The sequence below is a fragment of the Equus przewalskii genome, chromosome 31 (assembly GCF_037783145.1).
Source record: "Equus przewalskii isolate Varuska chromosome 31, EquPr2, whole genome shotgun sequence".
Taxonomy (NCBI): domain Eukaryota; kingdom Metazoa; phylum Chordata; class Mammalia; order Perissodactyla; family Equidae; genus Equus; species Equus przewalskii.
Genome location: NC_091861.1, coordinates 26,236,308 through 26,260,332, shown reverse-complemented (window position 1 = coordinate 26,260,332; position 24,025 = coordinate 26,236,308). Strand labels below are relative to the sequence as shown.

Genomic DNA, 24,025 nt, shown 5'->3' with positions numbered 1-24,025 from the left:
AGCTAAGGGGCTTGGGAGGAGGAGTTTCAGAGAAGCAAAGGGGAAATCTGTGTTCCTGTCACTCCAGATAAGCCCTTGGGCAACTAGAATTTGGGGAATCAGCAGCTGGGGGCTGGTTACCTGGTGGTTGCAACTTCTTTAAAGGCATTCTTTTTCTTCTGCAAAACAAGCTCATAAATCCTTATCACCCTTGAATCACCCCTCAGGTTAAACAAGAAAACAGCAAATTAACAAGCTTATAATGGTGCATGGGTTAACTTCTTTTCATCTGTGTCTGTGTTGGAAACAAGATTGAAGGGTAACCATGCTCTTATTAAATATTTACAGTAACCCTCTGGTACTCAGCTTCACTGGTAAGACCTTAGCACTGCATAGTGACTGACTCAGATCCTGGATGGGCTATTGAGTGCAAGTATTGGTTCAGTTGATGACCAGATTCTTGACTTTTAGTGGGACATTGTCCTCATTTGTAAACCAGGGATGACAATAATACCTACCTCACAGGGTTGGTGTGAGAATTAAATAAAATGTGTCTGCAAAGCATTTAGCATAGTTCCCAACACATAGTCGGTAATAAATGTTAGCTATTGTTACTAGGAGGTTATGATTCAATTTGGACAGATGAGGTAAAATAAGAGATAAAAAATATATATATATGGGTTCTAGGTAGAGTGACAGCATTTATCAGTTTGCTTAGATCAGTCCTGGTTTATATATGTTGTCTTGGTATCTTATTTGGTTAGTATGCTCTTTCACTATCATAGAAACTTAAAAAATTAAAATGTGTTAGAATATCTTTAGAATATCAAGATAGGGAATAATTTTCTTAAACATGAAATGAAAGATACAAATTATAAAGAAAAAATGTTAAATACAATTGTCATATGTAAAATTTCTAAACAAAAGACAAATATCCGCCCAAATTAAAAATTGCACCAGTAATAAAAAAAATGCAAATAAACACAATGATGATTTTGCTTCTATAATAGCACAGAGCTGGTTGCAAAGCAAACCTCCCACAGGGACCAAGTAGAAAAGCTGGACAAATTGCAAAAGATTTACATTAGAGTATGTTCTTTGGTTATAGTGTCAAACTAGAAATCAATAGTGAAAAGGTAGCAAGAAAATACCTAAATGTTTAAGAATTAGACAATATATTTCTAAATAATGCATAAGTCAAATAGCTAAATAAAATGTAGATAACATCAATGAAGATTAAAATATGACATGAAAACATTGGGAGGTAGCTAAAGCCATGCTTAGAGGAAAATTTATAGCATTGATGACTATATTAGGAAAGAAGAAAGGCTGAAAAATAGTGAATGATTTTTACTAATCTAAGTTCTCATTTGAAGATTCTTGAAAAGCCAGAGCAAATTAAACCCAAACAAAGTAGAAGAAAGGAAGTAATAAATATAAAAGCAGAAAGAAACGAAAGGAAAAAATGTAAAACAAATTAACAAATTCAATGTTGTTTCTTTAAAAAAACTAAGAACAGTGATAAATCTATATTGACAGACAAATTTTTTTAAAAGGTAAAAATAACTAGTATCAGAAATAAAAAAGAGGTCATCACTACAGATATTTACTCCAGAAAGGTATTTATACTCAAAGACCAAAGTAATTCACCATATTAATGTCATAAAGGAAAAACATTGTGTGATCATTACAATAGATACAAAAAGGCATTTGATAAAATTCAATCTATTCAAAACAGTACTAAACTAGGAATAAACTTACTAAACTAGGAATAAAAGGGAATTTCATTAATCTGATTAAAAAATGCACAGCAAGCATTATGTTTCACATATTCATATATTACAACAGAGATATTAAAAGCTTTCCTCCTTGAATCCCAAATGAGACAAGGATGTTATATCATTTTCCCAAATTGGAGTAGAAAAATCAGAATCTCATTTAGGTTAAAAAGGTATGTTGATCCTAAAGCATCTGAATCTATTTTCTCCCAGGGATGGAGGAGGCAAGGAGAGAGGGAGAAAATGGCAGAAGATAATTAGATTTCTCTCAACCTCTTTTCTTTTTTTTTTTTTTAATGTGAAAAGGCATTTAAAAGAGAGAAAAAGGTGAGTAGTACCAGAGGCTGGTATTAAAAGGTAGATGCTGCTGGTGTGAAAGAAAGAAAGAGAACATGACAGAGAGCCAGACAAGTCCTGTGATTGACAGAGACGCAGGAAGAAAGGCAGGGGATGCCTGGAAAATGAAACACTGGGAGACAGAAGGGGTAGGTTTGAATGTCCCTATGTTTTATGTTTTGCTTCTATTTCATTTTTTGTTGTGGTGTAATAAATCCTCCTAAATCCTGGTACAAATTAGATTATGTGCTTTTCCCTGAGTCAGACATAGCCATTGTCTCTTTTGACTAGGATGAAAAATTATCAAAATAAATAAAATGGCCCGAGATGATTCTAATTTCTTTGAAATCCCCCCAAGTTAAAACCAACTGCTTCTCTCTATTATCACCCTAACATCAAAACAGTCAGCCACACCCTGAACTTAATAGAAACATAGGAATATAAACAATGGTAACCTAACACAGTAGAAAAAACTCAATACTCAATGAGAATTTATAAATTGATATTTTCAATTAGTATGACCCACATTATAATAATCATTAATAAATCTGCTTATTCTAACTAAATTTAAGACTTGGATTTCAAGTAAGTGAGATGACTTACTCTCTGTTGTAGCTCTGACAAGTTGACACAAACAATAATCTTTCACAATAGAACCTGTGAGAAAAGAACCACTCACACAAGCATACCCCACAGTGCAAAATTCCACTTGGTGGTATGTCTGTGTTCACTCCCTATTTGTATTAAATTGGTTGGGTCACTTAAAAATTACCATCAGAATTGTAATATAGACAAAATAACTAGTACATGGCATTTTGCATCTGGTCCTGTTGGTGTCTTATGGACACAGCCAGTAATTCTTGGCAAAATCGAGGACTCCTAGCTATAACAGTGGTCAGCAGTATGGACTATGAAGTTCTGGATTCAATCACAAATGGGCCATTAAAAGCTAACTTTATAAAAAAATAAATAAATAAAACCACCAATCTGTTGGCTGAGTTTTGCCAGCGCCTCTAGAACTCAGCCTCACCAGTCCACTATAATGAAGACAGTAAACAGCCTGTTATTACATTGTTGTTCCTGTGGCAAGCAAACAAAGATACATTGAAGTCAGGCAGGTAACAGCATTAGCTCCCGAGTCATTTTCCAGACTTGACGGAGCCAAATATCACGTTGCAGATCAGCACAGAGCCACACAGCTGTTTTAATATGTCTTGCCACAGGAATTGGCTTACAGCCACCAGAGCAGGGTGGTGTAAAGGAAGCTGATTCTGGAGGAAAGGAGCGAATGCTTTTGCCTCCCTGGAGTCTGTTTATTTGTATACTTTGCTGTACAATCAGTATTTTAAAAGACAGTTCTAAATTTAGATCTGCCAAGTCAGAACTCTTGGAATATGGTTTTAGTCTAGAGAAGATAATTCTGATATGAAACTCTCGCTTGAAATCTTGAATCTCCCCATGAGTCCATCCTAAGCATGAAGGCTCATAGACCCCGATAATGATATATTAAATTTTAAACATTTGATTTACTGGTTTTAATTTTTATTATATTCTACAGTTTTGGAATTCTGTACACCCTTGCAGCTTTGCAGTATGTGCACTGTCTCCAGAAGAGAGGGATTCAGTTTTTAGATATCAAAATTCAAGGAAAGAGAAGATAATTAAAACTAAGATATATATCAAAAGGAATTCAAGTCTGTAGTTTCTGAACTGTACTTTTAAAGCTCACCTTCTTGCTACATATATGAATTTTATGTCCTCGCAAGAACACAGTATTTTTCTATTTTACAATGATTTTTCAGCAAGTAAATCAAAACAAGTTATTTAGATTGTTTTGGTGATAGAAGAAAATATTTACCAAAAAGCCCATTATGAGTAGCAACAGGAAGTAGAGCATTTATGTATGATTATTGCATTTGGAGATAATTTTATAAAGCAGAAAGCCAAATTTTTGAGAATTCTATCCCCCATAAATAACCTGCCATAAATAATAGAAGATCTCCTGTCTTTTTCTGAGCTGTAAAATGGAACTCTCTGGGTAATGCACTGCTATTTCTCATATTGCATTCTTTATCCTTACAGACTCAGGCCTCTGAAAGGTTGAGCAGGTGTATCTAGGAGTCAGGTAACATGAAACTTTGTCTTCTCTAGTTACTGTTTCTCATGCTGGACATACAAGCATTTATTAATTTTTTTCTCTCTAGGGAACATTATATCCTTTAAATAGGTGCAATAAATGTCACAGTCATCCGCAAGAGGTACATTAGTCGTTCAGATGAGGGGAGGGTGGAGTGTGGTTGCATATTTGGGAAAGTCAAGAAGAGTTTCTTTCCATCTAAGTTGTGAAATGTCTTAAAAGCCTGTCCAGATGTTATTCACCTCTGATAACTCTTGAAGCTGGGATATTGCTCAGCAAATTTGCCTTGAAAATATCTGTTGCTTAACTGAGTTGGTGCTTCTCATTTCACTCACTGATATACAAATAGCAATGTTAGCAAGTTGTGCCTTCACCCCCCAGCTGGGCAAGGCTGTGTGGTACAGCTGGCTGTTCCTCCAGTTGGGTTGACACATACCTCTGAGGACACGGATGGGATGCAAGACGGTCTGGAAGGCCATAGGATGAACATGCGGCATTTTCTGTAGTGGCAGTTTTACTTGAGGGAGGGGGAGAGCGAGAGTCAAATAATTTAAAGTAAATTGGCAGGTAGGTTATTTAAAAAGATAATATTGAAGCAAATATGTAATGGAATGATACACTAAATTTGCACACATTTTAAGATAAACAAATTTTGAATACTTAATAGAAATGTCACGCTTCCGCAGGACGTGTTCAGCGACAGCATCCCATACCGTCCATTTCTTCTGCTTTGGGGACCACTTTGGTGAGGAAGTGTGAGAAGTATGACAGAACAGGAGTAACACTGAGCTTCTGGTTTTCCTCCTGCTCACAGTGTGAACCTCGTCAAAGCCTGCCCCAAATCTGCAGAAAACGGCCGAAATACTGTCACCAACCCAGCACAGAGATTTTTTTTAAAAGAATCAAATATGATAAAGTAGGTAAAAGCCCTTTATGAACTGGAGAAGTAGATTTTTTTTTCATTTATTTATTCTTTTATTTAGCAGACATCTATTGAGCACTTACTGTGAGACAAAACTCCACTCGGTGTGGTTGTTCTCTTCAAGGGGCCTCCAGGCTAAAAGAAAAGAGAGATGAACGGCTCAGTCATTTCCACACAGTGCCCAGAGGCCAATGAGAGATGTTTGCTCTGAGTGTAGTGAGGACAGGAGGGAAGACCTGAGGGGTAAGGAATAAAGCACGGAAGATAGCTCAGGAAAGAGATTTCTGGGCAGAACGGACACGAAGAGGCTCAAAGCAGGGCACATTTCATTAGCTAGAGGGATACCATGTTTGAGGAGTCCGCACAGACGTCTGTTTTTCTCCAGCAATGTTTCACATGGATGGACAGGTAGTTGGAGTTTTGGAGGTTCAAGGTTTCCCCAGGTGATTACAAAAAGGGGTTTGAACGTACAAGCAAAGAAGTGACTTCATGGAAGGATCAGGAAATCTAAAGGAGACTCGGGGGACATCGCTGAGAAAGAGCATGTGATGAAGTCAACAGAGGCGTGGTCTGCGTGAGGATGGAGAATTGCCCGAGTGTGACCCTGAAGCAAGCAGAATTGAAGAGGACTCATTACACCCAAATGGAGCTTCAAGTCCTGAGGGAAGAGCAGGTTTCACAGTGGTGTGGAGAGAATCATCCCAGCTTTGGGCAACTAAATAGTTGGAAGGATCCACAATGAAATGTTAATGGCGGTTATGGCATGGCGACAGAATTTTGAGCCAGTTTTATTTTATTTTCCCTGTCTTCTATATTTTCCAAAGTTTCTTCATTGACTATATATTGCTTTTGCAATTGAAGCAAAATTAAAAACAGCTGTGGTGGCCCAGAGATCTAGGCATAAAACCAAACAGGTGATGGCAGACAATCTTTCCCAGACCGGGAGAAACGGGGAGTGACCTTTAGCACTGGGGCAGCATCACACGCTGATTCTGAGGAGGACAGACATGCCACATTTATTGTACTTCCTTCACATCTCTGCCCTGTGCCCATCCTCCCCTCTCTCACCCGGAAACACACATCAAAACTCACACGCCCAGTGAGAAACTCCCACACCAGCACACACAGATACTCACTTTTGCACTTCCTTTTTCTTAAGATGACAAGAAGCTCTATATATCATTAACACAGGCGACCACACCCAGTACTTTTATGAACATGTCTGCATGGCTATGGATAGTTTTGACTGTGTCCTTTGTTGTCACATGGTAGGCTTTGGCACAAGCTAATGTGCTGGGCAAGCTAATTTAAGTCAAAAAAATTCCCTGTTGGATAATTCGTCTCCCTCTCCTGCCTCCATATTCCCACTCCCATCTTTACTTCCAGTAAAACCATCAAGAGAGAGAAATTTATTCCTAGTCCAGTCCTGGAGATGTGGTGGGGCCAGAGGACAATAGATAATCCTGTAACCAAATTCCAGGGATTTTTCTCTGAGTAATTCATCAATGCCACCATCCAGGCAACTGGGAATTTCTCTCCCAAAGACCATCCTCCTGAAATCCATCGACTTTTCCCCTTACAATTCTTTAGCACCCTGTTACTTAAAATTCTGGTTCCATGTCAACAAAATACAGCACACGAGATTGATTACTAAAAAAAGTTTATTTTAAAATCAGTTTAAAGACGTAGTAATAGGTACAAACCATATAGAGAGCACACAGTCTTTTCTATGAACTACTTTTTTCATCTTCTTGCCTCGTCTAATCCTAGCTCGTTGGGTCTCATTCCTTTTTGGCTGGTTTATTCTGCCCCATCCAAGGGCTGTTTTTTCTTTAGCCCCATGTTGGTCCTTGGAAAAGGACATTCTTTTGTTCAGGCTGTAGATCCTAATTCCAGTTTTAGATTGGGCGGGATGCATCTTAGACTCCACCGAATGGGATCTCCTAGATTTGGTGCACAAATGTTCTCTGACATGACTTTGGATTTGCTTTCCTAGACTATTCCTCCTTAATTCTGTGGTCACTTGGATTATGCATTCCAGAAAATGCAACTCACATGAGGTCAAAAAGTCCTTGAGACCTTAAAGGAAGCCAAGATAATGTGCACAGGGACCGACTTGCTGAGGAGGCGTCTGCATAAACAGGAATAATCCTAGCCCTGACTCAGACAGACCTGCACTCAAATTCATTCAGTGCCATCTCTTAGCTGTACGACCTTCAGAAAATTATTAGCTTATTTGAACACTAATTTCCTTAACTAAAAATGGGATTCTAATCAGCTAATACAGCTGTTCTGCGTTTTTAAAGAGACCTTGTGCAGCCGGTTCCCAGCATAGTGACTGCAGTGGCATGTGGCGGTTTGCCGCCTTCCCTCTGCGCCCGCTCTTTGACAGTGACTATCTTTTAATCTGTCACATGTCAGCCATAATGTTAAAAGGAAAAAGCCCCAAGACCAAAAATTGGGGGGAGAAAAATATTGTACTGCCTAAGAATTCAGATGAGAATTGTCAACAGGTGGTCCAGCATTCCAGTGACACCAGAATTTCTTGGGACTAATCTAAGGGCAATTTGAGGGTAGACTCAAACACCCAATTGCTCCTAGAAGCAATCTGACTTTCTTGAATAAGAAAGAATCTCCTCAAGTCTCTTTCAAGCCCAGCCCAGCCAAGACTCCATGGACCACTCCCAGTCTGGAACTGAACCACAAAAAAAAAATAAGGAGAGAGAGAGAGAGAAAGAAAGGAAAAGAAAGAAAGAAAGAGAGAGACAGAGAAAGGGAAAGAAAGAGGATAGAACCAGTTGAATTTCTTGGAGGAGAGACAAAAAAAAACTCATTCTATTAATGTTCACCTTATGGCATCCTGCAATCCTGTATTACACATCCAATAAAACCATTAATCTATAGAGACACAAATCTCCCTAACAAAATAGTATTACTTCTACTATTTTATTTAGGCTTCAATAATCTTCAAAGTTATCAAACAAGATTTCTAATTGAACTAAAACAATCAGAATCTGCTTTTGATCGTATTTTTTTTAATATAAACTCTCTTTCTCTTCTCTGTGACCATTTCTTTCTCCAACTCTTCTTTTCTCTAAATTAAGAAAGTAAAATCTCTGCCAGAAGAAAATACTCAGAAATAGACCTCCAGATAGATTCATCTCAATAAGAAATCAAGGAGAGATCTAAAAAGAAACAAAGAAGATGGGAACCTTGCCTTTGGACCTGCTACTTTTTCTATCTTGCTGGTTTAGGGGGCTCCTTGATTTCTTTTAGGACTCAGTTTCTGAATTTGGGTGTACTGAATTTTCCAGATTGAGTGATGAAGAGTCATGCTCTTCAGTTTTTCTCCTTGTCTCTACTGAGACCACAGTAAAGAGAAGAGGAACCCAAAGCAGATGAAAAGAAATTAAGGTCCCTTCTGGCAACAGACCCAAAAGTTGAGAAGGAACTAGGTTATGAAAGCGAAACCATCGATGCATCTACCGCAGTCAAGACGTCTGTTTTCCGTTTCTTAAATGTTTAACTTTCCTTAATAAATTTAAATTTTAAAAAGCTATAGCAGATTGTAGAAAGGGCTAAGGTAAATTTTTCTGAGTGTTTCTCTGCCAAATCTAATGCTAGAAATTTCAGATAGAATATTTCAAATTCTATCTATAAAGGGAATGAAAATTAAGTTCAACAGGCACAAAACAGAAGACTAGCCAGTGATTTGGAGTTACCCATGATCTCTACCACCAGCCGTGTTCTGCTACTCTCTGGGTTACTATGGGTCCACTACTTGGTGATGATGATAATGGTGATGATGATGGTGATGGTGATGATGGTGATGCTGATAGGAAGTAAAAGTCAGTTCCATCCTCTAGAGTTCATCACCAGGGCACCCCAATTCTGAAAAAGATTTACTCCAGACCACTCCCTAGGCTGCTTCCTGGCCTTCATTTTTACTAACAACTTTGTTTCTCCCAGCTCTTTTGTGGTAAAGCCTAATGGCAACACATAGATAATTCAGCAATCAAAATTGAGCTTTAATTTTAAGCTTTTGCATAGTGTGGAAGCTCTTTGGAGTCAGGTGGACTATTCAGCACTGGAAGCTCAGGGCCGACAGCAAGAGTCCTAAAGCAGAGACCCAAGTCCACAAGTCAGTCTTGAGACCACACTGTTCTCATGAATCTTTAAGATTGCAGATTGATGGACAGGGTCACCTGCATTCCCAACATTCTACATAAGATAGCTATTTTCTGCTCTGTAACAGCAGCCCCAGGAATGGGCTTCCTGTAATGGGAGCCATCATGGACAGATAATTTTACCTAAAGCCTTTGTATTTTATAATAATTATAATGACCGTGTTCACTGTTTTATTCTTAATACTTAGAATAGTGCCTATCGGGTAGTAATAGATACTTGTTGAATGAATGACTGTAGTGCTTGCATAGTGATAGACACTTAGCTTAATGACTTTTTGTACATCATCACATCTAATCTACAAGCTTACCATCACCCTACAGGGTATTAGGTATTACTCTCTCCATTTACAAGTAAGAAGATGAGCCTCAGAGGGGTCAAGCAACTTGCACAAGCTAGAGACAGAGCTGTCTGATTCTAAGACTCCTCTAGCTATGCACCATCATCCCATCTTATCCTCAGTCTTAGAATCAAGGATTATTACGGAGCCATTTGATAATGATCCTAATGGTGACAAAATAATTAACTCACGTTACTCTAAAATATTCTTTCAAGAAAATTAAATTTCCCTATGCTTATTCATGCATTCAGACAACAAATATTTATTAAGTTTCTACTACTATGTGCCAAGGACACTGCCAGGCTCTGGGATGGTGGAGACAAAGAAGACCTGAGTTCCTGTCCTTAGACAGCTGGAAACCCACACATAAGTAGAAGATCAGAATATATACAGTGGGCTGAGCACCACCGCAGAGAGATGCGTAGGGTATTGTAGGCATTCAGAGGAAGGAGATCTAATCCCCCTTCTTCCAAATACGTCAAACAAACAGTGTGAATTAAGACAGCACAAGGCTGAAAGTACTCTGGCAGATTCTCAGGCAGAGATTCAACTGAGATTATCTTATGACAACATCTGCATTCAGGTGTTATACATATTCATTGCTTCAGTCTCATTTGTCCTTTCTAATCTTGGTGAACTGTCACTCATCCCTTTTCCAGTTTAAAAACTCTGCATTTTTTTTTTTCTGCTGAGGAAGATTTGCCCTGAGCTAATAGCCACTGTCAATCTTCCTCTTTGTTTTTCTTAAGGAAGATTTGCGCTGAGTTAACATCTGTGTCGATCTTCTTCTATTTTGTCTGTGGGCCGCTGCCACAGCATGGCTGCTGACGAGTGGTGTAGGTCTGTGCCCAGGTGCTGAATGTGGGCTGCCAAAGCAGAATGCACTGTACTTAACCACTAGGCAATGATCTGTCCTGTGGGGGTTTTTTTTTAAGGGTTCAAAACTCTATGTTAAAATTCTCTATTCTCAGATATTTAATTTTCTAATCTTTTGATCATATTTGCTATTCTCTCTATACCCAGTACATTCATTTTAAATTATGGAGCTAAAAATTAGAATCAGTCCCCTAAAAAGCATTGGAACCATGACACATATCACATAAAATAGGAATGCTCCCACTATTCTACTTCTGTTTTTACGTCCCAGAGTTACATGGATAGATTTCTATTTGTGCAGGCAATTCTTGAATAACTTACCATATTCTTGTTGTACAATCAAGTCCTTTAAATTACACCATGTGCAATTTTTCCATTTCCCCTTTCTTTCTTTTCTTGGAGGAAGATTAGCCCTGAGCTAACATCTGCCACCAATCCTCCTCTTTTTGCTGAGGAAGACTGGCCCTGAGCTAACATCTGTGCCCATCTTCCTCTACTTTATGTGTGGGACGCCTGCCACAGCATGGCTTGACAAGTGGCACGTAGGTCCACACCTGGGATCCGAACTGGTGAACCCTGGGCCACTGAAGTGGAACTTGCGAACTTAACTGCTGTGCCACCAGGCTGGCCCCTCCCCTTTCTCTTTTTGATCACGTTCCTCCAATTCCACCACAGCTTTTGGATTTTCCCTGCTTTTAGAAGTGTCCACATGTTACAGGTTTTAGGCTCACATCTAAGCAAATTAAAAGTAGTTTAGGAGAAGAAACGAGCTCACAAACAAGCTGCAGCTTCTAATTAAACAAGTCACTAATTCCAGTGTAATTTCTTCGTACTTACAGTAAACAACCAAAAATATTTGTCTGTTTCTACCGAAATACCTGCCTTAACGACTGGATCCCACATTGTGTGTTTCCTGTCACGGCAATCGCAAAACAAGGACGCTTTATAGGAGTTCACGTTTTTAAAAGATTGTGAAGCTATTTTGAAAAGTAATTAAATTATTATTATTCCAACTATCAGCAAAATACTTCAGATGCTTTTTGTAGCTACAACAGTTAGCTGAAAATACAGAAACAGCCCTATTCCACACTTTTTTTAGGATTTCTCTCTGATTTGTAACTGTAATTCACTGAAACTCTTTTACCAAAAAAAAAGAGAGAAAGAAAAGGAATAAAGCCATGATAAAAAGCACTTTGTAGTAGTTAATACTTTTGTATGACACTTTGGTTCTGCATATACAAATACACATGTATTTGTTACAGCTGATAGAGGATAGATAGATAGATAGATGATAGCTAAATTTTCTATATCTAGGATTTTTTTCCAAGTGCTTTTCATATATCAAATCATTTCATCTTTACAACTCAATTATTTTACAGCTAAGGAATTGAAGGTACAGAGAAGTTAGCTAACTTCCTGGAGGACGCAGAGCAAATAAATGGCAGAAGTAGGTTCCAGAGTAGCACTGTCCAATACAAACATAACATGAGCCACATATGTAATTTTAAACTTTCAAATAGTCATATTAAAAAATGTAAGTAGGTGGACTAAATTCATTCTTATACATTTTATTTCACCCAGGATATCCAAAGTATGATTTCAACATTCAAGTAACAAAAAATAGTTGAGGTATTTTTACATTCTTTTCTGCATACTATATTTTCAAAATCCAGTATGCAATTACACGTATGGCATATCTCATTTTGGAGGAGTCATAGGCAGGTATGGCAAGTGGCTACCATTTTGCGCAAGGCAGCTCTAGAGTCTGAGCTGTTTTTTTTTTTTTTTTTTTTGATGCTTGATATTGATCAATCTCAGGCTTTAAAATGATGAAGTTTTAAAGTTGGATTAGTGGATTTAGCTTACATAAATATACATCAGTTCTAAATAATAACGCAGCATTATATGTCTATTTTGACTTCAGAAGGTGCAGCATGAGCACAAAGTGGGACTTAAATATTGCCTACATTTGATGAGATGGGAACCAATTTCATCAAATGAGCCCAGCCTCCCCCAGCTGCTCACATCGCACCACATGCCTTGGTTCCACCCTGCAACATCAGGTCCCCTTCCCCCACTGCCACTCACTTCCTTCTGCTTGAACATGCAGCTTCCTCTTGATCTAGACTGTTCTTCCAGCCAACCCTTCGCTCTTTCTGTGAGTTTCTAACAGAGACCTTCTTGACCTTCAAGTGGTCCTTGCAAGTTCCCTAATATCCTTGAACACTCTCCTGTCCTAAGGCTCTCCTCCATCCCCTGTGGTGAGGTGCATCTTTGGCCAAGATGACATCTTTGGAGCCAAAGTCACAAAACTGAGAGTGTCCCAGAACACAGAGAGACTGCATGAGTATGGGACCTAGCCCAGGGAAAAGGCTACGCTAGGCAACCCTTTTTCTAGGTCTGGTTCTTGGCACTTTCTCTTTAACACATTACTGCCCTTGTTGAGGTTTCCTGGACATTCTCCAGGGTCACCAATGGGTAGCTCAATAAGTGTTCCTTCTTTCCCTCTCCCGTATACTCAGAAAGGGGAAACTAGGTTAAGGGAGCATGTGAGCAATCCTAGAAGATAAGAAAGCTCATAAAAGGGCAGCCTGGGGGGAGGGTGAAAGGAAAGAGGAACGCGGCCCCCTCCATGCTCCCTGACAGGGTTTCTAGTGAGGGAGGTTATGGGCAGATGGCGTGCAAAGCATTCTCAGTTCTCTATCAAACAAGCTGGGAAACACCCACTTTCCCCTAATCTTGTGATGTCCTAAATCACCCAGGAGAAATTTGTACCCCAACCAAGAGCATGGGCCCCCAAGGGGCAGCCTCATCACCACCTTCACAATGGTTCTGGCACTGGGGTATCTCAATCCCATTTTAAGGAAGGGCCTCAGAAGCTGCACCTTTTCAGATTCCATCTCAAACTCCCTTGCTGCTTTCTCTGAGGAAGATGGCAAACGTCAGGGAGAAGAGAACCAGGGATTGTGGGGGATGAGAGATGTCCACAAAAAAGTTTGGATCCACTGCCTTCCTCCAACCACCCGTGCCACATATATAAACAATCCACCTTAGCTGAAGAATATTCAGTCTTTTCCATGCAAATCCAGGAGTGTTTTATTCCTAAATGCCTTAAGAAGAAGACAGAATACTAAGCAGAAAGAATATGAGTCAGGGTAAATGTCAAATCCTGGTCCCAACTTGACCTTTTAAGAGCCAACTAACACAGGCAAATTACCTGATCTCCCCGTGTCCTACTTTCTTCATCTATAAAATGGGCAAAATTGTGAGACTCAAATGGGGTCATACATATAAAAGTGCTTAGCTAAAAAAACTAAAAACCTCAAAAAAATTTTTAATTAAAAAAACAAGGTGACGGATGGCAACCAGACTTTTGGTGGTAAACACAATATAGGCTACACAAAAATTGAAACATAATAATGTACACCTGAAATTTATATGATATTGTAAACCAATATTACCTTATAAGAAGAAAGTGCTTAGCAAAGTGTCAAGTGATATATATGTATAAAATTGTGTCAAGTGCCATATATTATTTTTAACATGACATGAGTGTGTATCCTTCGCTGCACAGACATTGCAGGTGCCAGTAGCACTGTGAAATTTATGGCGTTCAAGTCAACTAATTTGTATCACAAAAAGTACTGTAGAGGGGCCGGCCCGGTGGCGCAGTGGTTAAGTTCGCACGTTCCGCTCCGGCGGCCCTGGGTTCCCCGCTTCAGATCCCGGGTGAGGACATGGCACTGCTTGGCAGGCGTCCCACATATAAAGTAGAGGAGGATGGGCATGGATGTTAGCTCAGGGCCAGTCTTCCTCAGTGAAAAGAGGAGGATGGGCAGCAGTTAGCTCAGGGCTAATCTTCCTCAAAAGAAAAAAAAAAGTACTGTGGAGAATATATTGATTTTCCAAATCCTATAACCTCTAGGCTGACCTAAGATGTGTCAAATAAAAAAACTGCAGTTTTATGCCATTTATTTTCCTTTGATATAGCTACATCTGAAAGGTCAAGGGTGAAGTTTTAACATACAGCTATGGCGCTGAGATTAAAATCTAACTGAATGACTTGCCTACTCCATTATCTCGTTTAATGTTCGAAAAAACAAGCAAATCTAATGGCACATGTTATGGTTACAAATTAGTAGTAAAACAGAATAAAGCAAATATTCCAGGCAACCAGGAACACTTCTTAATTGTCCAACCCACCCATTCACCGTTCAGTATTTGATAGTTATCTGAAAGCCAGAAAAACTGGAATACCCAGCTACTTGTTCTTTTGTTCCTTTCTTGATCTATGTCAGTGGCTTTCAAGCTTTAGGATGCAGGGAGTTACTATAAACAGGTTTTTTTAATAAGCAAATTCAAGTAAAGCAAACTTTACAGGGCTTCTAAGTATTTTTGTTCGTATCTTGACATGAGCAAGCCTTGGAGTTTAGGACATAAAATGGCTTGATAAGCTGCAAGGTGACCCCAGAATTTCCAGAAGACTACTTACTGCTGCCACTGTTATCTTCTTCACTCTCCCCTCTCCACAACTGGCACTAAGAGCTATCATTTATTGGGAACTTTCTAGATGATAGTCATTACAAGAGGCATCTTTTATTTAGTATGGCTGATGCTTACAACAGCAGAAAAAAATGGGTGTAACTATAACCATTTACAGAAGAAACAGAGGCTCAGCCAAGGTAAGCAATACTTTGGAGGTTACACAGCCAGGAGATGGTGCCGTCAAAACCTAAGCCCAGTGTGGATCCCATGGATGTGACTCTTTCCACCACAACGTAGCACAATAGTGAGGACTTGAAAACATCTCTCCTGCGGTAAGCAGGCCCACGTGGTGTTTTCTGTTTGCTTGTTTGCCTGGTTGAAGAGATCACTGGGCCTGAAAGCTTGAGAGGGCTGTGTTTATAATTATACTGACATTGATTAAGAAAGAGGTTAAAGCTTTTGGTGGGGGTCCTCACAGGCTGCTAGCGGGAACTGACTAGTCGGTCACACGGTCAATATGAACAAACGGAGTATTTCACAAGAACAATCTCCATGGACTCAATAAGATTTTCTTCTGCTTTTCAGAATATGCTGTGAAACAAATTATTTTAGACCATGTGGTATTGACCCAGGAGAAAAAGGCTGCACAGTTCAGAAGGGAACTAGACAGGGCCAGCCCAATGGCGCGGTGGTTAAGTTTGCACATTCTGCTTCGGCGGCCCAGGGTTCACTGGTTCAGATGCTGGGTGTGGACCTACACATCTCTTGTCAAGCCATGCTGTGGCAGGCATCCCACATATAAAGTAGAGGAAGATGGGCACAGATGTTAGCTCAGGGCCAGTCTCCCTCAGCAAAAAGAGGAGGATTGGCAACAGATGTTAGCTCAGGGCTAATCTTCCCCAAAAGAAAAAAAGTACAAAAAAGCAGGGGGCTAGACAAAAATCATTGTGTAACTGATGCTGTGTAACAGGCAGGAAGGTTACATAACATTTTTTGGCATGATCTCTGCCTTATCCAATGGCTAGCGATAATAGCTAACATTTATTGAGCACACTGTATGACAGGCATTTTTAATACTTGATCCAATTTAATCTTTGTGATATACTCAGGACACAGGCACTGTTTCATCTGTAGCATTTTATAGACGAGGTTAAGCAACTTGCCCAGGATTACCCAACTTATCAGTAACAGGGAGTTTGACTCAGGCAACCAGGAACACTTTTTAATTGTCCAACCCACCCATTCACCATTCGGCATTTGATAGTTATCTGAAAGCCAGAAAAACTGGAATACCCAGCTACTTTGTTCTTTTGTTCCTTTCTTGATCTATGTCAGTGGTTCTCAAGCTTTAGGATGCATGGGCCCCAGTACCAAACCACTCTACATCCTAACACACCAGTGCTGAGCTGCCAGACATTCAGCCTTTTGAGAGAAACAGCAGAGGAAATACAAATATCTAATGTCTCTTCCAAGGGTAGGGTCCAAGCGTAATTTCTTTAGGTTGCGAATCTGTTAAAGGAATTCTGAGCAAAAATTATAAAGCATATCCTTGAGTGAAGGAACCACACTGAAATCTGCCTTTTAGTAAGGGTGCATTTTAAACATTGAGGACTAGAAAGCATCTTTAATAAAAGCCTTTGCTTTTATTTCAGAGATTCCCTGGATTACCGCTCAAATCCTTTTACATTATGTGCCTGAACTGTCTGTCTGATAGTGGAAATTCTTGCTTGATAACAAAGTTCAGCTGTCTATTTTAGCTAATTCCAACCACAATTTTTCATAGTTATAAATCTATAGAGGGTCTAACCACAAAATTAGGCCAAAAGACAGGACATTTTCTTATGTGAGAGTAAGTCACAAAATAAAGCATTTTTCAAATCACTATTCCACAGGCAATTCCTTTTAACCATAGAAGCTGGTCTTGAAAACAAAACTGCTACTTGAAATAACACATTTGATTTAAAAAAAAAAAAAAAGGACCTGGCAGAGGAAGAGCAGTGAGTTCTGGCGGCAGATGGAAAAATCAGAAGGACGTGAGCAGTGAGGCTGACAGGGCGAGGGGACCAAATATAAGGCTTTGGATATTTTTTATTTAACTCTGTATTTTTTAAAACGTAGCACTAACTAGTGCTAGACACTACTCCAAGAACCTTATAAATATTAACTGCTCTAATCTTCACAACAGCTCTGTAAAGTAGGTGCTGGTTTTATCTCCTATTTTCAGATGAAGATTCTGGGGCGCACAGCTAAAGGAAGAAGGGCTGAGCGGGGATTCACGTGTAAGCTCTGCTCCTGCGTCCATTCTCTTGACTAATTTATGTTGTTTTTGTTGGTGACGATGCATAATCCTAACTAGAAAGTGAGGGCATGGGAATTAAGATCTACTCACTTAATGACTTGCCGGATAATTTTGGAATATGTTGTGGTACAGTTTAAATCTAGCTGAATGCCCTTTCAAAGAATAAATTACACAGAAAGTTTTTAAGAGATTATTTTCCCCCATTAATAGAAACCTTGATCTAACTAGTCTATTAAAAACAATCTTTCTTTCTCCCTCTCCTTTTCTCTCTCTCTTTTCTTTCTTCCCCTCCTTCTTTTCTGACTCATTAAGGTTTAAATGTATATCAGATTAACACCTACAGGAAACGAGCAAAGGGGTAACATGATGGTGAATGTCTCTATGAACAGGCTTCCGCAGACCTCTTACACACAAACACTCATATTTATTACCAGATGGGTTCATGGCGATGGTCATACTCTCCCTGAGAGCCTCGTATTCATTGGCTCCTGCAACATTATTTGAGCATCTACTGTTTACCAGGCAGTGTGCTGGATGCTGAGCATAAAGAAATGAATTAAACAGGCAAGATCTATGCCTTCATGGAAAGTTTTATTCTAGTGGGAGGAGATAGAGAATAAACAAGAGAAACAGTAATATAAAATGTGATATGGTGCTAACAGCTATGGAATAAAATAAACCAAGAAGCAAGGTAGTGAGTGTCTGGGTTGGGGACGGAGGCAGAGTCTGCACATTTAGGTGCGGAGGTCAGAGAAGTCCTCTCTGAGTCAGGACACGAAGGTGGGGAGGAAGCAAGCCGTGTGGATACCTAGGGGAAAGTACAGCAGACAGAGAAGAGCAGTGCACAGCTTCTGAGGCAGTGGCACGCCAGGAGCAGGGAGGTGAGAGTAACTTGCGTGGAACAAATGGTGGGAGCCTTTGGATGCCTTGGTGAGGATCTGACTTTTACCCTAAGTGGACTGGGCAATCATTATAAGTCCTTGAACAGAGGCATGGCATTGTTCTGACTGTTTTAATAGGATTATTCCTATGCTCTATGGAAAACAGACTTCAGTGGAGCAAGAACAGAAATAGAAGAGCAGTTAACAGACTATGACAAATCATGTACTCAAGAGAGGACAGTGGGATAGCAGCTTTGACCAGAGTGGTAATGAGGAGATAGTGAGAAGTCAGATTCTGATTTTAATATGAAGGGAGAGCTGACACGTTTGCTCAAGGATTGGATATGGGAAATGAGAGAAAGAATGGCTCTCCTTTGAGCTGATAAATAAATGAAACTACCATTTTATTTTATTTTCTTTTTCTTGGTGAGGAAGATTCACCCTGAGCTAACAACTGTGCCAGTCTTCCTCTATTTTTTTCTATGTGGGATGCCTCCACAGCATGGCTGATGAGTAGAGTAGTTCCATGCCCAGGATCCAAACTGGTGAACCTGGGCCACCAAAGCAGAGCCTGCCAGAACTTTAACCACTCAGCCACAGGGTGGGCCCCAAACTACCATTTTCTTAAATGGGGAAAAATGTAGGAGGAGCATGCTTGTTGGGGTTCAGGAACTCTGGTTGGAACATATTAAGTCCAAGATGCCTTTAAACACCCAAGTGAATATGAGGCTGAATTCAGGGGAGAGGCGCAAAATGGAGATTCCGTTTGTGAGTCATCAGCATGCTGATGGCCTTTAAACCCGTGAGCCAGGATGACATCACCCAGAGAATGAATATCCATAAAAAGAGAAGTAGTCCAAAGACTGAATCCTGGGCAACTCCAAACTTTACAAAAAAAGAAAATGGGAAGGAGCCAGAAAAATAGACTGAAATGGAGCAGCCAGAGAGGTAGACCGAAAATCAAGAACGTCCGTGTCCTTCAAGGTGTGTGAAAAGAGCCTTTCAAGTGATTCAACTGGAGTAATGGGATGGAGTAGCAGAAACTCCACCTTTCAAAACAACGTGGGGTATGTAGGACTATAGCTTCCATCCTTGTGAATAAACACCCAGATACCTCAGTGGAACTTATTGTAGCAATATGGAGCAGATAGGGAGTAGAAGCAATTGTTGACAATTCCACAACAATCTCAGGACAACTTCCTGAGGCTAGAACTATCTCGATTTTCCACAGAATCCATCCCAAGAAGCAAGATTGGCTTTGCCAGGGATGGGGAAGCCAACAAATACTGCAAAAGAAACACAAAACTGAGACCTAAAGTGACAGCCTTCTCTCACTGTTACAGAAATAGGAGGAAATACTGTCAGTTAAGATGGCATCCTTCCAGCACTGGCACAGTCCAACTATTTTTATAATCACCCAGAGTCTGCCTTCTATTACAGTTATTTCTATAAGACTTCAGTGGAAGGAACAAACGGGAAGTCTTACTCAAGTCATCATCATGTAATCTAGCAGAGCATGAGTATTTAAAACACTTTGTTGAATGCATAAATGAGTGTCAGGTTTTGCAGGCACTGAGCAAAATACAGACAGAAAGAAGACGTTATACATTCATCAAGAAAACCAGAAAGAAAGATGAAAGGTCTGCATAAGCTAATCCTGGGAGCAGACAAAGGTAGAATCTATCTAGGAAACAATTTGCATAATCTCACCATAGCTACAAAGATTTTCTTTCAGCTCTAAGCAACTACCACGTTTAATTAAAATATCTTCACCTTTATTACCTTTTTGCCACAATAATTGCTATCTACATACTTGTTCCTTTGTCATAAGAAGAACCTCCCTTCCTGAAATGACAGCTTGAAATCTAGCAGAATCCTCACTTGTTTCTCACAGTAAATAGAGTTCTTTATTGCACTTCATCTGAAAGGAAGTGTCAATATAATTTTTATTAAAGTGTCTGGTGCCCACTATGTGCAAGGCACTGCTCCAGAGATGACCACAAGTGCCATCTTTTTCCCAAAGAGCTCACAGCCTGTGAGGGAAGCAGAGATAGCGAGGCTTGGGAAATGCCTCCGACAGGTGTGCATGAGGTGCTGTAGGTTACAGACGGAGAAGGGATCAGTTAGGTCTGGGAGGGTCTAGAAAGTTTTATCCTTTAAAGTAGAGGTTGGAAATGAGCTTTGAATGATTTATTTTCTAGGAAAATAAGAGAAAGCTATTTCAGGCAGAAGGAAGGGTCTGAATCAAGGTGTACAGGAATGTCTCTGGGGTTGAAGAGAAAATGAGTTAAGTATGGTAAGCAAGCTGGAAGGAGAGAGGGAAGAGGAAAGTCAGAGTATGGGAGATGGGAATTAGGAGGGTCCTTTCCTCATCTAGCAACAGAGATAAGAAAATAGAAGATGATCAACATTTGATCCATATTTGTTTTATGTATTACTGCTCAGCTACAGTGAAGAAGTGAAGTGATCAATGATACTGTGCCTGTAGAATCACCCAGATCAAGGCTTACAGTTATGCTTAAAGATTGAAGTTTATGGTTTTGAAATACCTAGAAGCTCCAGGCCTTCAGGAAACCAGGAATTAATCTATTTTTCGCTATTATTCGGATTCAAGAGCTAAACCAACATGGGCAAAAGGAGGAAGGATCACATGATTTTTTGAAATATGCGGCAGTGATGATGGAATGGATTATAAGAGGAAGTCTGAGTAGAAATGAAACTTCAAACAAAAGAAGCCAAAAAAATATATAGTGAACACTTGCTAAATATATAATTATAGCCCTTCAAAACAGTCAATGTCAAATTTTTTCAAGTTAAGTACAAGCAAAAACAAGAGGCAGTTGGCTGTAATCCTTTTATGTTTAACAAATGAAACTTTTCCAAGGGCACAGATTTCATTTTTAAGATTTTGTTATTTTTAGCAACTTTTCTTCTGCATTTTGCACTAATGAAATGAAATATGAAAGTATTTTAAAAAAAGAATCAAAGAGTATGGACCCAAATATACACCATCTGATTTACACTTCCTTTTTACAGTTACTATAAGTAATACATCTATAGCTCTAACTCATCTGAAAAACCAAGTCCCTCCCACCCCTTGGAATTTTTATAGAAATGTATAACTAAACACTCAATTTATCTTTGAAAATAATAACAAAATAACATCATATGCCATAATAAAGAATATAAATAATAGTATCAGTAAATTGTGTCTCATATGGCAACATGTAGAAATCATCAATGTTAAGATTCCATTAACATAGAAACTAAAAATGATCTCTAACACTCAAATTCAATAAAATTCTATTTGGTTTAATTTCTAGTTATAAAAGAGAAAGATAAAATAGAATATTATAAACAATAAGACTGGACCAAGCGTTCCCAAATAAATAGAATGGGAAGAACTTGGGGCTGGCCCCATGGCTGAGTGGTTAAGTTCACGCACTGTGCTTCGGCTGCCTGAGGTTCACCAGTTTGGATCCTGGGTGCAGACCTACACACCACTCGTCAAGCCATGCTGTGGTGGCATCCCACATAGAAGAACTAGAATGACCTTTAACTAGGATATACAGCTATGTTCTGGGGCTTTGGGAAGAAAAAAAAAAAGAGGAAGATTGGCAACAGATGTTAGCTCAGGGCCAATCTTCCTCACCAAAAAGCATTAAAAAAGAAAAAGAATGAGAAGAATTCTAGTTGCTTAAAATGAGCATTCCTGAGGAGGAATCTTCCATAGTCAAGGATACCTACGTTAAGCCAAATCTCACTTTCTTTTCATATTTTTGTTATCGATTGTTTGAGCACCTCACATTTTCACTGATCCAAAACTTAATAGTGTTTTACACAGAGGGAAATGCCAATTGATATTCCTTGTTTTCTTCTCATCTTTTTCATCAAGAACAAAGAAATATGGAGAGAATCTGTTCCCAGGGCGAGAGAGTGCATTGTGCAGTGGAAAGATGACTGACCTTGAGATGGTTCCGTCCTCTCCCTTAGGAGCCACTTGACCTTGAGCCTGTCACTCGGGTTTCCTGAGCCAGAGTTTCCTGACCACTAGCCCTCTTATTTTATAGGAGTCCTATTGATAAAACCAATGTGATGCGTGCTAATAATGCCCATGCCCAGGGCTCCTGGGAGAATCAGACAAGTTAACAGATGGAAATGTGTATTTTAATAGTAAAGTATTAGACCCAGTTTGGGAACACAGTTGGTATTTTGTTAGCAAACAGTAAAAGAAATGCTTGTTCGTTGGTGCCTCAACAATACCAAATATTTAAAGAACAAACTCAAAATCTAGGTTATTAACAGATAAAATTTCTTTTTCTTTTCTTTTTTTGAGGAAGATTAGCCCTGAGCTAACTACTGCCGGTCCTCCTCTTTTTGCTGAGGAAGACTGGCCCTGAGCTAACATCTGTGCCCATCTTCCTCTACTTTATATGTGGGACGCCTACCACAGCATGGCTTGCCAAGCGGTGCCATGTCCGCACCCGGGATCCGAACCAGCGAACCCCGGGCTACTGAGAAGCGGAAGGTGTGAACTTAACCGCTGCGCCACGGGGCTGGCCCCCCAACAGATAAGATTTTTGAAAGTATGATTATCCTTAAAAGGGTAACTTTTATGAACAAAAAGTCACATCAGGAATTAGCTTTGATTAAAAAAAAGGAATAAGTCAGTTATAGTAAGTAACCCATTAGTATTAAAATGGTCCGCTGCATACATAGAAAGTTCAAAGGCTTCTGGCTCTACCCACCGCTACACTGCCCATCTTTCCTCTGCTTTACCTTCTCATTCGTTTGCAGTTTGGGTCCTAAGGTCCTGTTCAGCGTGGTTATCTCTACTGATGACCTTGGTAGTATAATTTGAAACCCACAGAAGTGTAGACTTGTAGTTACATTTTTTATCATCCAGATCCCAGGCTGAGATGAGAAGCTTCCTTGTCATCTTTCTCTGCCTGTGGGTGGATTTTTCTATCCCTCCTTCTCACGAGGAGGGTAATCCTTGGAGGGTCAGGAGAAGACAGAGCCACTCTAACTCCCTACTTTGAGTTATGCCCCAGGACTTTCGCCCTGTGTAAGTAGAGATTTTTCCCAAATATTCTACTTTGCATCTTTTTGTCAAGTGGAATCATGGAATGTCCTGTCTATATTTTTGTGCCAGGAAAAGACTCTTGAACTAAATAAACAAAGAGAAGGATAAATTTTGTCATAAAATGAAAAATTTTGTGTGTGATCTTAAAGGAACTATGATTAAAATTTTCTGCCACTGATATGTTTACTGCTAGTTACAGGTATTTACAAAGGGCCTCACAATATTATTGTATTAGTGGCAACTCCGAATGGGTGATTCTTCTGTTCCAGTTGAACCTCTTCGTTATTCAAAAGGCGTCATAACTACCATCAGAGTTTACATACAGGATTCCAGTAGGAGATTGAGAACTTCGTCAGACCAAAATTTAATCACGGCATTGCTGAGTTCTGAGGGTTCGAATTTGCTTATAGTACAATTAGTCGCAATGTGAATCACTGATGTACATGACCTTGTGGCAGTGGCAGGAAGGATGTTTATATTTCACATAATATATATTTTCTGTTCTAAATAAATGTCTCAAAGTATAACGTCCTCTAAGATGATGTAAATACATGCACATCCATATTCTATTACTTATGCAAACTGATTTGAATGAAAACAGTGAAGCACACAGGAAAGGATTAGAATTAGGGCAGGAAGATGTTTATTGTGGACTAGTCACACCTTTGCTAGTGGAAATCTAATTAAGTACCTTGTCCAGATCAAGACAAAGTCATATCTG

The 24,025-nt window shown here is 39.5% G+C and overlaps 1 long non-coding RNA gene across 1 annotated transcript in view; it reads right to left on the bottom strand.

Annotated features, from left to right (window-relative positions):
* Positions 1–2,033: 2,033 nt before the first annotated feature.
* The window catches only part of LOC103556376 (uncharacterized), a 50,792-nt gene continuing 28,800 nt past the window's right edge, over positions 2,034–24,025 (bottom strand). The window contains exons 3-5 of the long non-coding RNA XR_546189.2: positions 5,236–5,287; positions 4,891–5,073; positions 2,034–4,747 (exon numbers count right to left, since the gene is read on the bottom strand). This is a non-coding gene — a long non-coding RNA (uncharacterized lncRNA). The remainder of the gene's footprint in view (positions 4,748–4,890; positions 5,074–5,235; positions 5,288–24,025) is intronic.